Here is a 14236-nt window from a genome sequence, read left to right as displayed (position 1 = left end):
CTTGCTAGTGAAAATCAAAGGTTGGCATCATATAGAGGAGGTCCAAATACCCCTAAATCAAATTTTGTTTCATTCAAATTAGACATCTAAGGCCAGATCTATAGCCATTTGATTTTTGAAGGTGTGGCGGTGGCGATTCAAAAATAATAATTTTAGAGGCAATTTTCAAACAGTGATATCTTCCTCATACGGACTCCTTTTTCTGATATTTTTTTTTTTGGGGGGGTAGAATTTCATGATCTACACAATGGTGTAGGTGATTTTGAATCTCTATCTCTAATTTTTTTAGAAAATTGCAAATCTTATTTTTTGCAACTTTCAAGGCTTTCTTTGGGCACATCCAGTAACATTTTTAGGTGCAATTTTTTTTTAAAGTGTACGATTTTTTCTCTACTTTCCAAATTTGTAATTAGATTTTAATGATTTGGAGTGAACCTATCACTTTAGTAATAGGTATTTTTTGGCTATATTTTCACTTGGTGAATACTTGAATTTCAATTTTCTTAATGGAATTAGTAATTTGAAGGAATTATTAGTTTATTTTAGTCATTCTTTGATTCATTATGATTTTTTTTAAAGTTCCATTACTCACTCCATATAACTATCATGAATGGAAACAAATAGTTTCTAATCAGTTGATGAGTATTGGATTGCTTAGAATGATTCTTGGACATGATCTAGAACTAGATACAGGTGTTGTAGAAAGAAGGAAATGGTTTGATAGAAGGGATAAAACACTTGCATCTCTTAGATCTACTATCTCCAATGATTTTTTATATCATATTACATCCTGCACACATCCTCATGATGCCTGGACTACATTGGAAGGAATCTTTGGTAAACCTAATAGAATAAGAAAATTCAAATTGGAGAATGAGCTTATAGGTCTAAGTCCATGTGAGTTTGATAATATTCAAGTCTTATTATCTAAGTTCAATTCTATTATATTGAAGCTTTCTAATTGTGGCATTACTAAAGATGATGAGCAATTGATATTATATATTCTTTCCAAGCTAGGTCCTGAATATTCAATCTGTATTTCCACATTCTATGCTACTATGGATGCTCTTGGTATTGCATACAAAATTCCTTCTCTTGATGAATTTGCAACTTGACTCATAAGGGAACAAGAAAAGTTAGCACACATGGGTCAATTGAAGCCTTCAAAGCATCAAGTGTTGGCTGCAAATGACTCCTCTCCAAAGGCTCCCAAAGGAAAGGGAAACAAACAACATGAGGATCCTAAGCAACATGAAAAAGGCGATGACTCTCCTTCACAACATAATATTGAATCCAAGTCCTCTTCAAGAGAGGAAACATCTAGAAGAAAGAGAGATAAATGTGCTTATTACAAAAAGTTAAGACATGATGAGCATAAATGTTTCCATAAGAAGATTGATCAACTCACTCACATTGTTCAAAAGAACAATATCTAGTTGCCCTAATCTATGTCTTCTCCTTCTCAATATCAAGCAGTTGCTACATCTACATCATCATCTAAAGGCAAAGGACAAGCACTCATTACTTCCACATATCTTGAGCAAGGTAAATGGCTTATTGATTCAGGTGCATCACATCATATGGCATCTTCTGTAGATATGTTTTCTTCTATTGAGCCTTGTACTTCTCCATCTATATTGATGGATAATAATACATACATGAAAGTTTGTGGGAAAGGTTCTATTCCTATGGGAGAGGCTACATTTAATGATTTTCTTTGTATACCATTCTTGACCACTAATATCCTTTCCATTTACCAAATTACTCATGGGGCAAAAGGTATAATTGTTTAGTTCACTCCTAATTATGTCTATATTAGGGACATGGAGACTAGAGATGTCATAGCTATGGGAGTTGTTGATCATATATCACACTTGTATTCTTTTACACATTTTGTTGATAATGATGATGATATTCATGATGTACCTAACCCTTTACTAGGGGTGAATTATTCATGTGAGGATAACATTGGACACTTGAATCCATTTTTTCTTGGGAGTGTTAAACTTCATACTCCTCCACCTCCTGCTTCTTCAGACATGAGTTCCACAATTCAGCGGGATGATCTTTATGCTTTAGATCTTGCAATGTGGGATGAATTCCTAGATGCTCTTTCAAATGAGTCTCATACTACAGATTTGGTTAATACATCTGAGGGGGTTTCTCTTTGAAATACTTCTTCACCTTCTCTGGAGATTAGATTTCCCAAATCTTCATGTTCTCTTATTTTTTCATATCTCATAGGTCATCTTGATGGTGTGACATAATCTTTGAGCTTGGAGACACCTATTTAGTCTTCAAAGATGCATACATGGAGATTTTATTTCTCCTTCCTCACTTTTTACATGGAGTGGCTTCTCCATCATTTCATGTATTTATCTCTTCCTAAGGAGAGACATGTTTCTTATAGGCATTGGATTATATTTTACTTGTAGGTACTCTTCATCTACATTGGAGCTTCTTCATTATGGGGTGGATATCATGTCTCCTTATTTCCTTCCTATGGGAGGATCATTCTTTCTATATACATGATGTATGCAATTTTTGGGGTCTTGAGTACTTCATCCATCCATGCATCTTGTTTTCATCTCTCTTTTTGGTGGAGGGTTTTTCTCATGAGGTTTTCTCTCTTTCTCCACTTTATGAGAGATTACATTTCATGTATTGCATTGCATATTATATATGGGTACCTAAAATGGCCTAGTAGCTAGGACCCATCTTGCATTCCCCTAAGTTGCACTTAAGGGGGGGTGTTGGTGTAATTAAATATTCACTAATTACACTTACTTAAGCTTTATTAGGATAATGCATTGCATAGTAGTTTGTGATTGAGAAACTTAGGAGTTTTTACATCAATTAAACACATGGTGTAGGAGAATTCCACTCTAGGTGGTCATAGTTGTTATCTTATTACACCTTTAGTGCACTTATCACATTATCATTCTCATCATTGCATATACTTCATTGCATAATGGAGGATGGTCCACCTTTGGTGGACATGTGATTCCACCTTGTGTGGGTGATAGTTTATCTTCTCCATATCATTGTCTCTTATCACCTCTCCTCTATAAGGAGGCCTATTATGCACATTTAAAATCAATCAATTGGATGTCAATCAAGTCCATTATCAACAACAACATTCTTGCATCTTTATACAATTGTTTTTCCATTCTCTTGTGGAAGTTTTCTTGGTCTTTCATTTTCCTAGGGGTGTTGTAGAATCACCTAAAACTCTAACAATATTGGATATCCAATTCCACATCAAGTGCCCATAGTTTGTGCTTTTCTTCTTCAAATTCTTTGAATGTATAGAATTGAGGTCTTTGTGGTATATCTAGTATTTCTAAAAGGGGATTTGACTTGAAAGACTCAATTGGAGGATGAGGATAAGTAATCCTAGGTTTGCTAGATTGTCCTTGATACCCTGACATCTTATTTTCAAGCTCAATCCTCTTCTGCACTTCTTTATTGTAAGAATCTAGAACATGTTCATATTTTTCTTGTAATTCCAATTTTTTCCTTTTCTCCTTCCTAGTTGTAGCTAATTTGAGGTTAGTTGTTTCAACATGTAACTCTGTGGCCTCATCATTTGGGGTATCTTCCACCCTCTTAATAATGAAGTTTCCAATCCATCCAGTATCATCAAGCTGAGAAAAAATGGCTCTGAATCCTCTTCTCAAAGACCAAATTACCAAGGTAGCATGATCTTCACTAAATTGAGTACCTCTAAGTCCTTTTCTTATCTTTTCCTTAGCACTTAGCTTCTTGGTGATAGTATTAAATGTTAGAGTAAATAATTAATTATTTATTTATTATTTATTCTATTTACTTAAGCTTACTTAGGTTAATGCATTTATTTAATATTTAGTAGTTATTAGTTGTAGTGATGAGTTGTTGACAACACGGGATTTTGTTCCCTTCTAGAATGTTCCATCTTTTTATGGAAGAGTTCTTAGTTTTCAACCTTATCTTCTACCTCCTTCCAGCTTGTTCTACAAGCTTCCTTGAGGCCTTTATAAGCGGTCTCTCTCTCATTGTAAATTCATCCATTCACATAGCAATTTCATTTTCCCTATTGTGAAATATTTTCTCTTGCTTTGTTTCTTTCAAGCTCTTGCTCCTTAGGTTTCTCTTCGGCAAGCTATTTACAATATAGGTGATCTTGGTGACTAAAAAGTTGGATTTCATCAACTTCTACATGGTATTAGAGCCTCCCTGCTGCTTCTTGTTCAAAGGATTTTTTTTGAAGCCGTGATTCGAAGACACAAACCCTAGTTTGTTTGTGATTTTTTCTTCAATCAAGAGGAAGAGCATTTTTTTAGTATTTGGAAAAAAAGGAGAAAGAGGGATTGGCATAACAAATTTGATATTTTTTGGGCTTTTTTCTTTATTTTTTGGAGGTGCGATAGTAGCAATTCAAAAAAAATAACTACAAAGGTGATTTTCAAATAGTGATATCTCCCTCATACAGACTTGTTTTTACAAGCAATTTTTTTGGTTTTGTGGTAGAATTTTGTGATCTACACATTGGTGCAGGTGGTTTGACATCTTTGTTCTTGAATTTTTCTGCAACTCACAAATTCCAATTTTTGCCACTTTAAATGCTTTGTACGGGCTCATCTGGACACATTATCAGATTCCATTTTTTTTGAAAGTGCATTTTTTTTGTCTACTTTCCAGATCTGCAATTAGATTATAGGTTTTGTGGATAGAAGTATTACTTTTAGAAATAGGCCCTAAATTGGCTATTGTAATCGCACTAAGTAAAGAGTGCCCAATTTATACATTGTGGGGGGGGGGGAGCATTTTCTTTTCTATAATTTACTTCAGAATAAGACCCTTCTACTTCTATCTTCTTCTTTCTCTCAATGGCGGATCCATCTGTGACCCGTCTCACACCACACAACTATCACACCTGGAAGGCACAAATGACATAGCTTCTCATGTCAAGGGGCTTATGGTTATGTTTGGATGAGAATCAACCTATTCTTACATGAGCCTTTGAGGTTCTTCAGCATAGGAACAAAATGGATGAGGCCATGGGATTGATTGCACTAAATATTTCAAACAATCTACTATTTTACTTGGATAGTTTGACTACTCCATGAGCTTATTGGCTCAAATTTCAAACTTTTTTTGGCCAAGTAAATGAGTTTTAGGCACTTCAACTAGATGCAGAGTTGACTTCTTTGACACTTGATAGCTTTCCCACCATTGAGGACTTCTTGATGAAGTTCAAATCTCTATGTACACTTTTGCAAGGATGTGGGAAAACTAAGACAAATGATGAGTGCATCTTTTTAATACTCTCAAAGTTGAGGGGACAGTATCAGATCTTCTCTTCCACTTTCTACTCTACTATGGATGCCTTGGGTGATAGACACGAGATGCCTTCATTTAAGATATTTTGTGATCAGTTAACCCATGAATAGTCCAAGATCACTCAAATGGATTCACTTTTAGGTTCATAGTCATAGGCATTGCTTTCCAAGGATGCACAGGAGCAGAAGTTGAAGCAAATATTAGATCCCTCTTCTACTAGTTCATCATCTTCTAAGAAAAAGGAGAAAAAGAAGACTGAGACTCCTACCTATTCCTATTGTGGGAAATGATCTCATGATGAGGTACATTATTTTTAGAAGAGATTTGATGGCTATGAGAAACAAATTGCAGATTTGCAAGCTCTTCTTCAGAAGAACATTATTTCTTCTCCATCCTCTTCTACCTCATAGGGGTCTACCTTTCAGTCTTCTTCCACATCTTCACCATCTACTTTAGATCTTGGAAAGGGTCATGCATTACAAGCTACCATTACATCTCCTTCGCAAGTTCCTTGGATACTCAATTCAGGTGCTTCTCACCATATGACATCTTCTCAAGGTGTCTTCTCTACTCTTGAGGCTTCTCCTATTCCTCATATTCTCATGGGGAATAACACTACACTACCAGTCTATGGGAAAGGTTTAGTTCACACCTAGCATGGTATATTCAATGATTTATTATATGTTCCATCTTTATCTGCCAACCTTCTCTTGATTTCTCAGATTACATGCAGTGGATCATGGAAGATAGTTGAGTTCACTATTGATTCAGTCTTCATTCAGGATCCTGTAATAGGAGGTCTTATTACTATAGGGGCAGTTGATCCTTCCACTCATCTCTACACCTTCTCGCACTTTGGTCCACTATCTCTATTATTGGGGCACAAATCTTCTCTTTCCAGGAGCATCATGAGGTGCAGTCAGGATACTTGAACCTTTGTATTGTTGCTAAGATCGCTATTTTGACTACCACACCACATCCAGTTGAGGGCTTTTCTCCTCTATAGGATTCTTCTTCTTCTTTACCTGATCCTCTAGCTTCATTCATCAAGCCTCCAGGTGTACCTATTGTGCATTCTACAGTGGACATTCATGACAGTATCATCACACCTACCTTGGGGATTCCCTTTCCAATTCCTCATACATTCTCCTCTGGGCATTAGCTAGGCTTTCTAATTTTGCCTCTCATTTAGGGATTCCCTTGTTATGTACCCTTGTTTCTTCCACATTGGAGTTGCATTGGTTTGATCCCTCCTTCAGGAGATCCTTTATTCTTGGGAGGCTTTATTATCTCTCATGGGGGGGGCTGGTTGTACTTATGGTTTTGAGTAGGTCTCTTGACTCTTTTTCGACAGAAGTTGTCTTTTGGGGGATTGGTTGAGGCCTTCCTTCCTTCACTTCATGTTTTTTTTTTCTGCATGTTGTTTTTACCTCTTTTTGGGGGAGGGTTTTTCCCACGTGGTTTTCTCTCTTTCCTTGTTTATAGAGGTTGTATTTTTTTACATTGTACATAGGTACCTAACATGACCTCGTTGTCGGGACCCATTCTCCATTTTCATCTTAGTTTTGGGAGCTTAAGGCATTCCCCTAAGTTGCACTTAAGGGGGGTTGTTAGAGTAAATTATTAATTATTTATTAATTATTTATTCTATTTACTTAAGCTTACTTAGGTTAATGCATTTATTTAATAGTTAGTAGTTATTAGTTGTAGTGATGAGTTGTTGACAACACGGGAGTTTGTTCCCTTCTAGCATGTTCCACATTTTTGTGGAAGAGTGCTTAGTTATCAACCTTATCTTCTACCTCCTTCTAGCTTGTTCTACAAGCTTCCTTGAGGCCTTTATAAGTGGTCTCTCTCTCATTGTAAATTCATCCATTCACATAGCAATTTCATTTTTCCTATTGTGAAATATTTTCTCTTGCTTTGTTTCCTTCAAGCTCTTGCTCCTTAGGTTTCTCTTTGGCAAGCTATTTGCACTGCAAGTGATCTTGGTGACTGCAGAGTTGGATTTCATCAACTTCTACATTAAAAGCCATAGCATCTATAATATCCCAATGGGCTAAAATAAATAAACACAAATGATCTTATCATTCTTCTTCCCTCTTCAAGAGTTAAACTTCTGAACTCTTGCATCATTTCATCCTTTATTTGATCATGTATAGATGTCTCTTCCATTCCTAGATGTTTTCTCTTCCTCTTATTACACCTTTCTTAAAAAATTTCAATATTAGTTCTCCATGAAAATTGGTAAAAAGCTCTTCATTTGAAAAAAATTTCATCTGAAAGAAATTCATGACTAGCTTGTTCTATCACAAGGTCTAATTCCATTCCTCTATAATCAGCAATAGTTAACTCAAGGCTAGGCATGGGAGGCTCCTAAGGATTTCCTTCCTCTAATTCTACAACAGTAATAAACACTCCCCCTTGGGATCCTAATTGTTCCATTTTCTCCTTAGTGAGTTGTTCATCTCCTATATTAAAATGAGATTGAGTATGTGTGTAGTCTTCTATTTGGGACACTTGACTTTCTTCTATCTTTTACCTCTTGGGCCTTGGCTCTTTAGGCCTCTCTTCCAAAGTAGTACTAGTTGATCCAACTATTTGCTTCCCCTTATCAACTGCTTGATCTTTTTTCTTGATGATGTTATAGCCAGACCTCCTATGTATGACCAATTGTCTTGATCCTACTACAGGGGTAAAAGACAACTTTTTCATTACTTCTCTTGCCTTATCAGGATAAGAATTGATGAAAAGGGGTTTCTTTTCATTCATGGTCTCCATAATCTTTGAAAAGGTGATCATCAACTTGTTCAACCTGTCAACTAATTTCTTTACATTTTTCAAGTGGCTATAATCTTTCTCAAAACAATTAATGAATTCTAATACCCTAGAATAGACTTTACATTTTTCTTTTTTAATCTCTTGTTATTGAGAGAGAATTCATTTCTTATTACATCTTTAGGGAAATAGAATTGATGCTTTCAGGAACTACTCCTGGTTCTATTTGAATATATCAAAAATCTTTCGTTATCATTAAAACAAGCATGGGAGATAGCCATTTTGTATGGGTCTAAAAATTTATATAGAAACAACCAACCACCCTTTGTGATTATAAACTAATGAGCAATTATACAAGATGGGAAAATAGAGCCTCTTAACCTACCAATCAATTTTGCTTCTTCCAAACAACCTAATTTCCATAACATCTCAGTTATTCCCACCTTAAGAGGTACTTGGTAGGGAAGCACGTGAGGAGTTCCTTAGAATCCATATACTTTGAAAATAGTTGACATTAGATATGGTATGATGTCTACCCAATTATGGGAAACTTTCAAATTTCTAGGGTTATCCATAGGCCTGATGAAATCTAACAATGCCTTAGGTGTCTTGGGATTATCTTATTATAACATGCTCCTCAATCTAGATGCAAAATATCTATCAAAACTTTAAAAACTGGCCTCCTCTGCATCCTAGGTCATATCTACAATCCAAAATTGAACTAGTAGATATTCTCAATCATATTCTCTAGTTAACACCAGTCCCTTTTCAAAGAAAGTAACCCCCTTATAAAAAAACATATGCATCAACAATAAATAAAAACCAAAAGTTTTCTCATTTTTTCCCTTTGCAATTCCAATCAAACCTATATGAATTTCTTTAGCTAGAAAAGATGCAAAATCAAAAATAATAACCACACCAAAGGAAGAGATCTATACCATCATATACATAAACCTTATTAGTACAAACTCTTGCTCATCTTCACCAAAAACCTTGTACAAAGTCGTCTAGATATATATAGCCCTAGAATTGAAAAATTGTTTCTTAAAAGGATCTTTAGTTGTTGTTGTAACAAAGGTTAAATTTATAGTTATGGCCAAGTGTACTATTATTACCCCTTGCCTAATTTGATCCTTGTGATACAAGTATTCCTTCTCCAATCTCTAAAATTTGATGACTTCATGATAATCTACGGTCAAGTCTATTCCAAAAACTTCTTGTATTTCTTCTGTAGTGATTTTCATCAAGCATTCCCTATCTATTCTCCTCACCATCCTAGCTACTAGATCATAGTTTTGAGCTATAGTAGTGAGGAGGTATGAATCCATAAAGACTCTAGGAACTACTAACTTTCCTAGTTCAAAATTCCAAATATTTCCATGGGGGGCAAACAATTTCCTCTCTAAAAACCACTTTTTAAATAATTGTAACCCTATTTTATAAGTTACGGGATGCCCAATCCAATTTCCCTTGTCAAATAAACCATTTGCAACTTGAAGCCTAGGGTTTACAAGAACTAATTTCTTTATTTGGGTGGATTTATTAGTATATTTACTTAATTTTTCTAGAAATGAATCATGAATATTTCTACTAGCATATTCAAACTTTCCAAAGAAACCCTTTTCTAGAGGCGTACTGGAACAACAATGAGGTGACACCAAAATTCTTTTAATTATATGCAGATAGAGATACTTACTTGGCCTTCTTACTTCTTCTCATAATGTTGGAATGAATCATTGATACAGAAAATTTTATGACTCAAACAAGCAAAAAACAAGGTTCTTTAATAGGTCTAGGCTCCAAGAAATCAAAAAATATATTTATAGGATGAAATTCTTGACTGCCTACACTACATTCCTTATATTATTTCACACAAGGAACTTTAGTTCCCATAAATAGGTTGTAGAGAAAAAATAGAGTGGCATTCCCCTTTGAGTTTGAAAATAGGCTGTCAATTTACAAGAATATGACGATTAAGAAATAAAACGTACTCTGACTCAACTTCAACCTCCCTAGTTGGTAGTCAATCCAATTGAGATTTACCACATGTACCTTTTTTCTCCTTGTTGGCAACTTACATAGTATTCATTTATGTAATCGAACACATTTTAGGCTCTCACTATGTCGCTATGGATAAAAGTTTAGTAGTTTCCCTTAGCAACATAATGACATCCCTCAATCCCTTATACATCAAAAAATCAAGGAAGATGCTACATAACTCCTCTAAAATTGTCCCACTGTCCTACGTGTCAATATGTCACTATTTTTCCAAGAGTGAAAACATTGTAACTTTTATTGGTGACAAAGTGACTATAGTCGATCTTAAAAAGATCTAACGATACAGACAAACATCTCATCTCTTTCAAGTATATCCCTCATAGAAAATGTAAATTTGACATTTGGAAAACCTTTGATGATCTGGAACCTCTGGCACGTTTTGTAAGGGTTGGTCCCACAACATAACCACATGTCAGGCTCTCGTTATGTCTCTATGAATAAAGAACAAGAAGCTTTCTTTGGTGACAAAGCGAGGCTTTTTGATTAACTATTTGATCTATAGTGCAAAATTTATTATTGAAACCTTGCTCCTTCTAACTAGGTCTTTTAGACAGGTGTCACCTTATCATTATGTAGCCAAGAGTGAAGACCTTGCAACTCTTATTGGTGACAAAGGGATAACCCTTGATCTTAAGGAAGATCAAGTGTCATTTTGATTTAGCTAATTTTTTCAAACATAATACACAAACCCACATAATATTAAAAAAAAAGCTTGGGTTAAAAAAGCTTTCACAAAAACTTAGAGCAATGTTAGGTAATGCAAGTAAATTTTAAAGGTACCCTGGAAAAACAAAAGAGGCATTCAAATGACATTTCCCATGCACCCCCTTTTTTGGAAAGAATCATACCATGTAAACCTGACTCAAAGGCCCTCTGGGGCAAGACTTAACATTGGAATAACAACACAACAAAAATAGAGATTTTTTTGGGGGTCAACAACAATTTAAAAACACAAAAACCCTAATTTTAAAAGGGAACTAGATTGTTCACTAAGGATGTATCTTTCTAGATTGTTCACTAAGGATGTATCAAAAAAAAAGTGAAAAACTAGGCCAATATGTAACATGATTGTAAAAAGAGTGGAGGACACCCCAAATGAGGAGGCATCAGAATTGAATGTTGGAACAAAAAACCTCACATTTGTAAGGAATAAGGTGTCTCAACCTTGGATAATTCCTATTCTTATTATTTGTTTTGTAAATTTATTTTTTGCAAATAATGTAATTAAGTGTGACTGTACATGTCCATTTCACATTTTGATGTGCCACTTGTTAGTTTAAAGAATAATTTTGACAACTAAGTGTCAATACACTTAACCATTTTTCCACTAAAAAATGCCGAATAAAGAGTAGGTGCCGAGTAATATGAAGTGCCAAGCTATAACAGTAGGTGTTGAGTGTTAACAAGTGCCAAGTAACAGTAGGTGTCGAGTGTTAACAAATGTTGAGTAACAGTAGGTGCCGAGTGTTAACAAGTGCCGAGTAACAGTAGGTGTCGAGTGTTAACAAGTGCCGAGTGATACAATTTTGTTTAGGTGTCGAGCTATCCAAGAAATAGCATGTGCCGAGCATCAGCAATGCTTCAGGAGCTGAGTAACTCAAGATATCAGCATAAGAGTTTTTTATTGCACAAACTATGATGTAAACTATTTTTGTAGTTGACATAAGATAAATCTCAAAAGATATAGAGATAAGAATGAATCTTTTACATTTCCTATACAATTTGCATGCAGCCAATTGGAAAACTTGGAAAGGCATGCAACCAATCAGCAAAAGACAAGTATTGAGTGGGAAATTGAGATTCAATGTGGATTGTAGATCCATATCTAACCTTAAGTCTTTGAATTCTTTTTAAGGAAGATGAAAGGTTCATTAAAAAAATGAGAGGAGACTTACAAAGTAAGAGCAGTAATTCATTAATCAGTTGATCAAAGCAAAGCAAGGTAGACAAACAAAAATCAGATCTCAGAGGATCGAAATCAAAGAAAGAGCCTGAACAAATTCTTGCATTCAGTAATCAAGGATTGCAAACAATCAAGTTTATAATACCTAATACTCTCTTACCATTGTATTAGAAAGAAAATCCTATGTGGATAGGTTGGCTTAATAGCTATTTGTAGAACCTTATCAAAAGGTGATTAAATCCTTTCACAGGGTGACACTTCATGTTAAGTGTTTGAAATCCTTTAACCAAGCCACTATTGACACAGTGTAAAGCCTTTAATAGGGCAGGCCTTTAATAGGGCAGACCATCAGAAGTGCTTGAACAATATTGCTGCAGTAATTTTTGTGGGTATCATCCCCACCCCAGTTTTACCTTCTTATTCCTGGAGGGTTTCTGGGTTACCAAATTCTAGTGTTATGTGTTGTTGATGCATGTGTTTAGTTTCATGTTTACTTGATGTATTTACATGTATGCAATTTATTTCCACCTAAAAGTTTTATTGGCTAAAGTGTGATACTTTTGATTCACCCCCCCCCACCTCCCCCTCTCATAAGTACTCTTTCCATATTTGAATATTCCAACAATTGGTATCAGAGCGAATCTAGGTTCTCACAAGGAAAATCCTAACAGCTTGGAAGAAAAGATCTAAAGATGGAAGCTTTCAAACTTGCAAAGATCATTGAAAATCAGGTGATAGATGTGCAACTTGCTCTGCATAGCTTGGAGGAATTTAGAAACAAGTTGAAAAAATCATTAAAAAAAAGGAAGGATCGAGCCATAGCTGAAAATGAGATAAACTACAAGGAGATTGATACCACCAACATATTTTTCAACAGAGACACTAAAGAGTTTGATGCAGCAATAGCAGAACTGATGGAGAAAAACAAAGCTCAAACAGAGGAGATAAGATCTCTCAAGATGGAACATGAATCATAAGCCATAATGATATGTGAAATTACTAAACAAAAGAAAAGAGTAGTTGATGATAAGTTCATGATGGAAAATGACAAAAGAAATCTTAAAAATAGATTTGAAGAAAAATGTATTGAATTGACAAGGATCTCAAACATGCAGATGGATACACTTGCCCAAATGATGAACCTTCATCATGAACTCAATGTGAAAGATATTGAGATCTCTACTTTGAAGATGCAAAATGAACAAATGCAGAATGAATTGAATAGAGAAAAAGAGGTGGCAGAGAATCTCAACAAGTCAAGTGAAGCCATCAAATATTTTGAGCAATTACTGAAATCCCCAAGATCAACCCATGATACATCAGGACTTGGATACAACAGCACTAAAGTTGGAGAATCATCAAAGAGTGCAAAACAAAGAAGTGATAAAGGTAAAGATGTTAAACCTACATGTCATTTCTGTGGAAAGAAAGGACATACATCTAATGTATGTAGAAGCAAGAATGCCCATAAGCATGATAAACCTAAAAGTATAAACCATTTTCATAAATGCAAGAAGCAAGGTCATCAAGCATATGAATGCAGAACCAAAACTACTAAGACATCAAGATTTGAGGGTCACTGTCATAATTGCAAAAAATATGGACATAGAGCTTTCGAATGTAGATCAAAGCCTATGTGGACATTAAATCAACTAGCAAAGACATCAAACCATGAATTTTGGGATTACAACACCAGGTACAGTTGTCATTATTGTCAAAAATATGGACATGCACCCCAGAATTGCATAAGAACGCATTTCAAGGGAAACTATAATAGATGGTTGAGTCAAGCTACATGTTTTAGTTGCTTAAAAACTGGTCATGTCAGCAAGAATTTCCCAACAAGGTCAAAGGCATCAAGTTCTGAGTTTAGCAATGGAAAGGCAAAGATAGATGTTAGACATATCAGAAGTGAAATGAATAAGACATGGAAGAAGAAAGATGAGTATAGCACATCAAGTGTAGAGATCACTTCACCTAATAGGTCAAGTGATCACACTTCATCAAATTAAGCAAGAATAAGTGTGTGGGATTGATAAACCAAATTACATCATACATCAGTTCCAAGACATAGAAGAATTGCAAAGAAAAAATTAGCATAAGCAAAGATGCTAAGTCAAAATTGAGAGTTTTGCAAGATCTGTCAAAGTTATCTTCAGGTGCTGAGATGCTAAT

Source organism: Cupressus sempervirens, chromosome 1 (assembly GCF_028749045.1).
Source record: "Cupressus sempervirens isolate cs-2001-9-10 chromosome 1, ASM2874904v1, whole genome shotgun sequence".
Classification (NCBI taxonomy): Eukaryota; Viridiplantae; Streptophyta; class Pinopsida; order Cupressales; family Cupressaceae; genus Cupressus; species Cupressus sempervirens.
Note: the sequence above shows the minus strand (reverse complement) of the source record.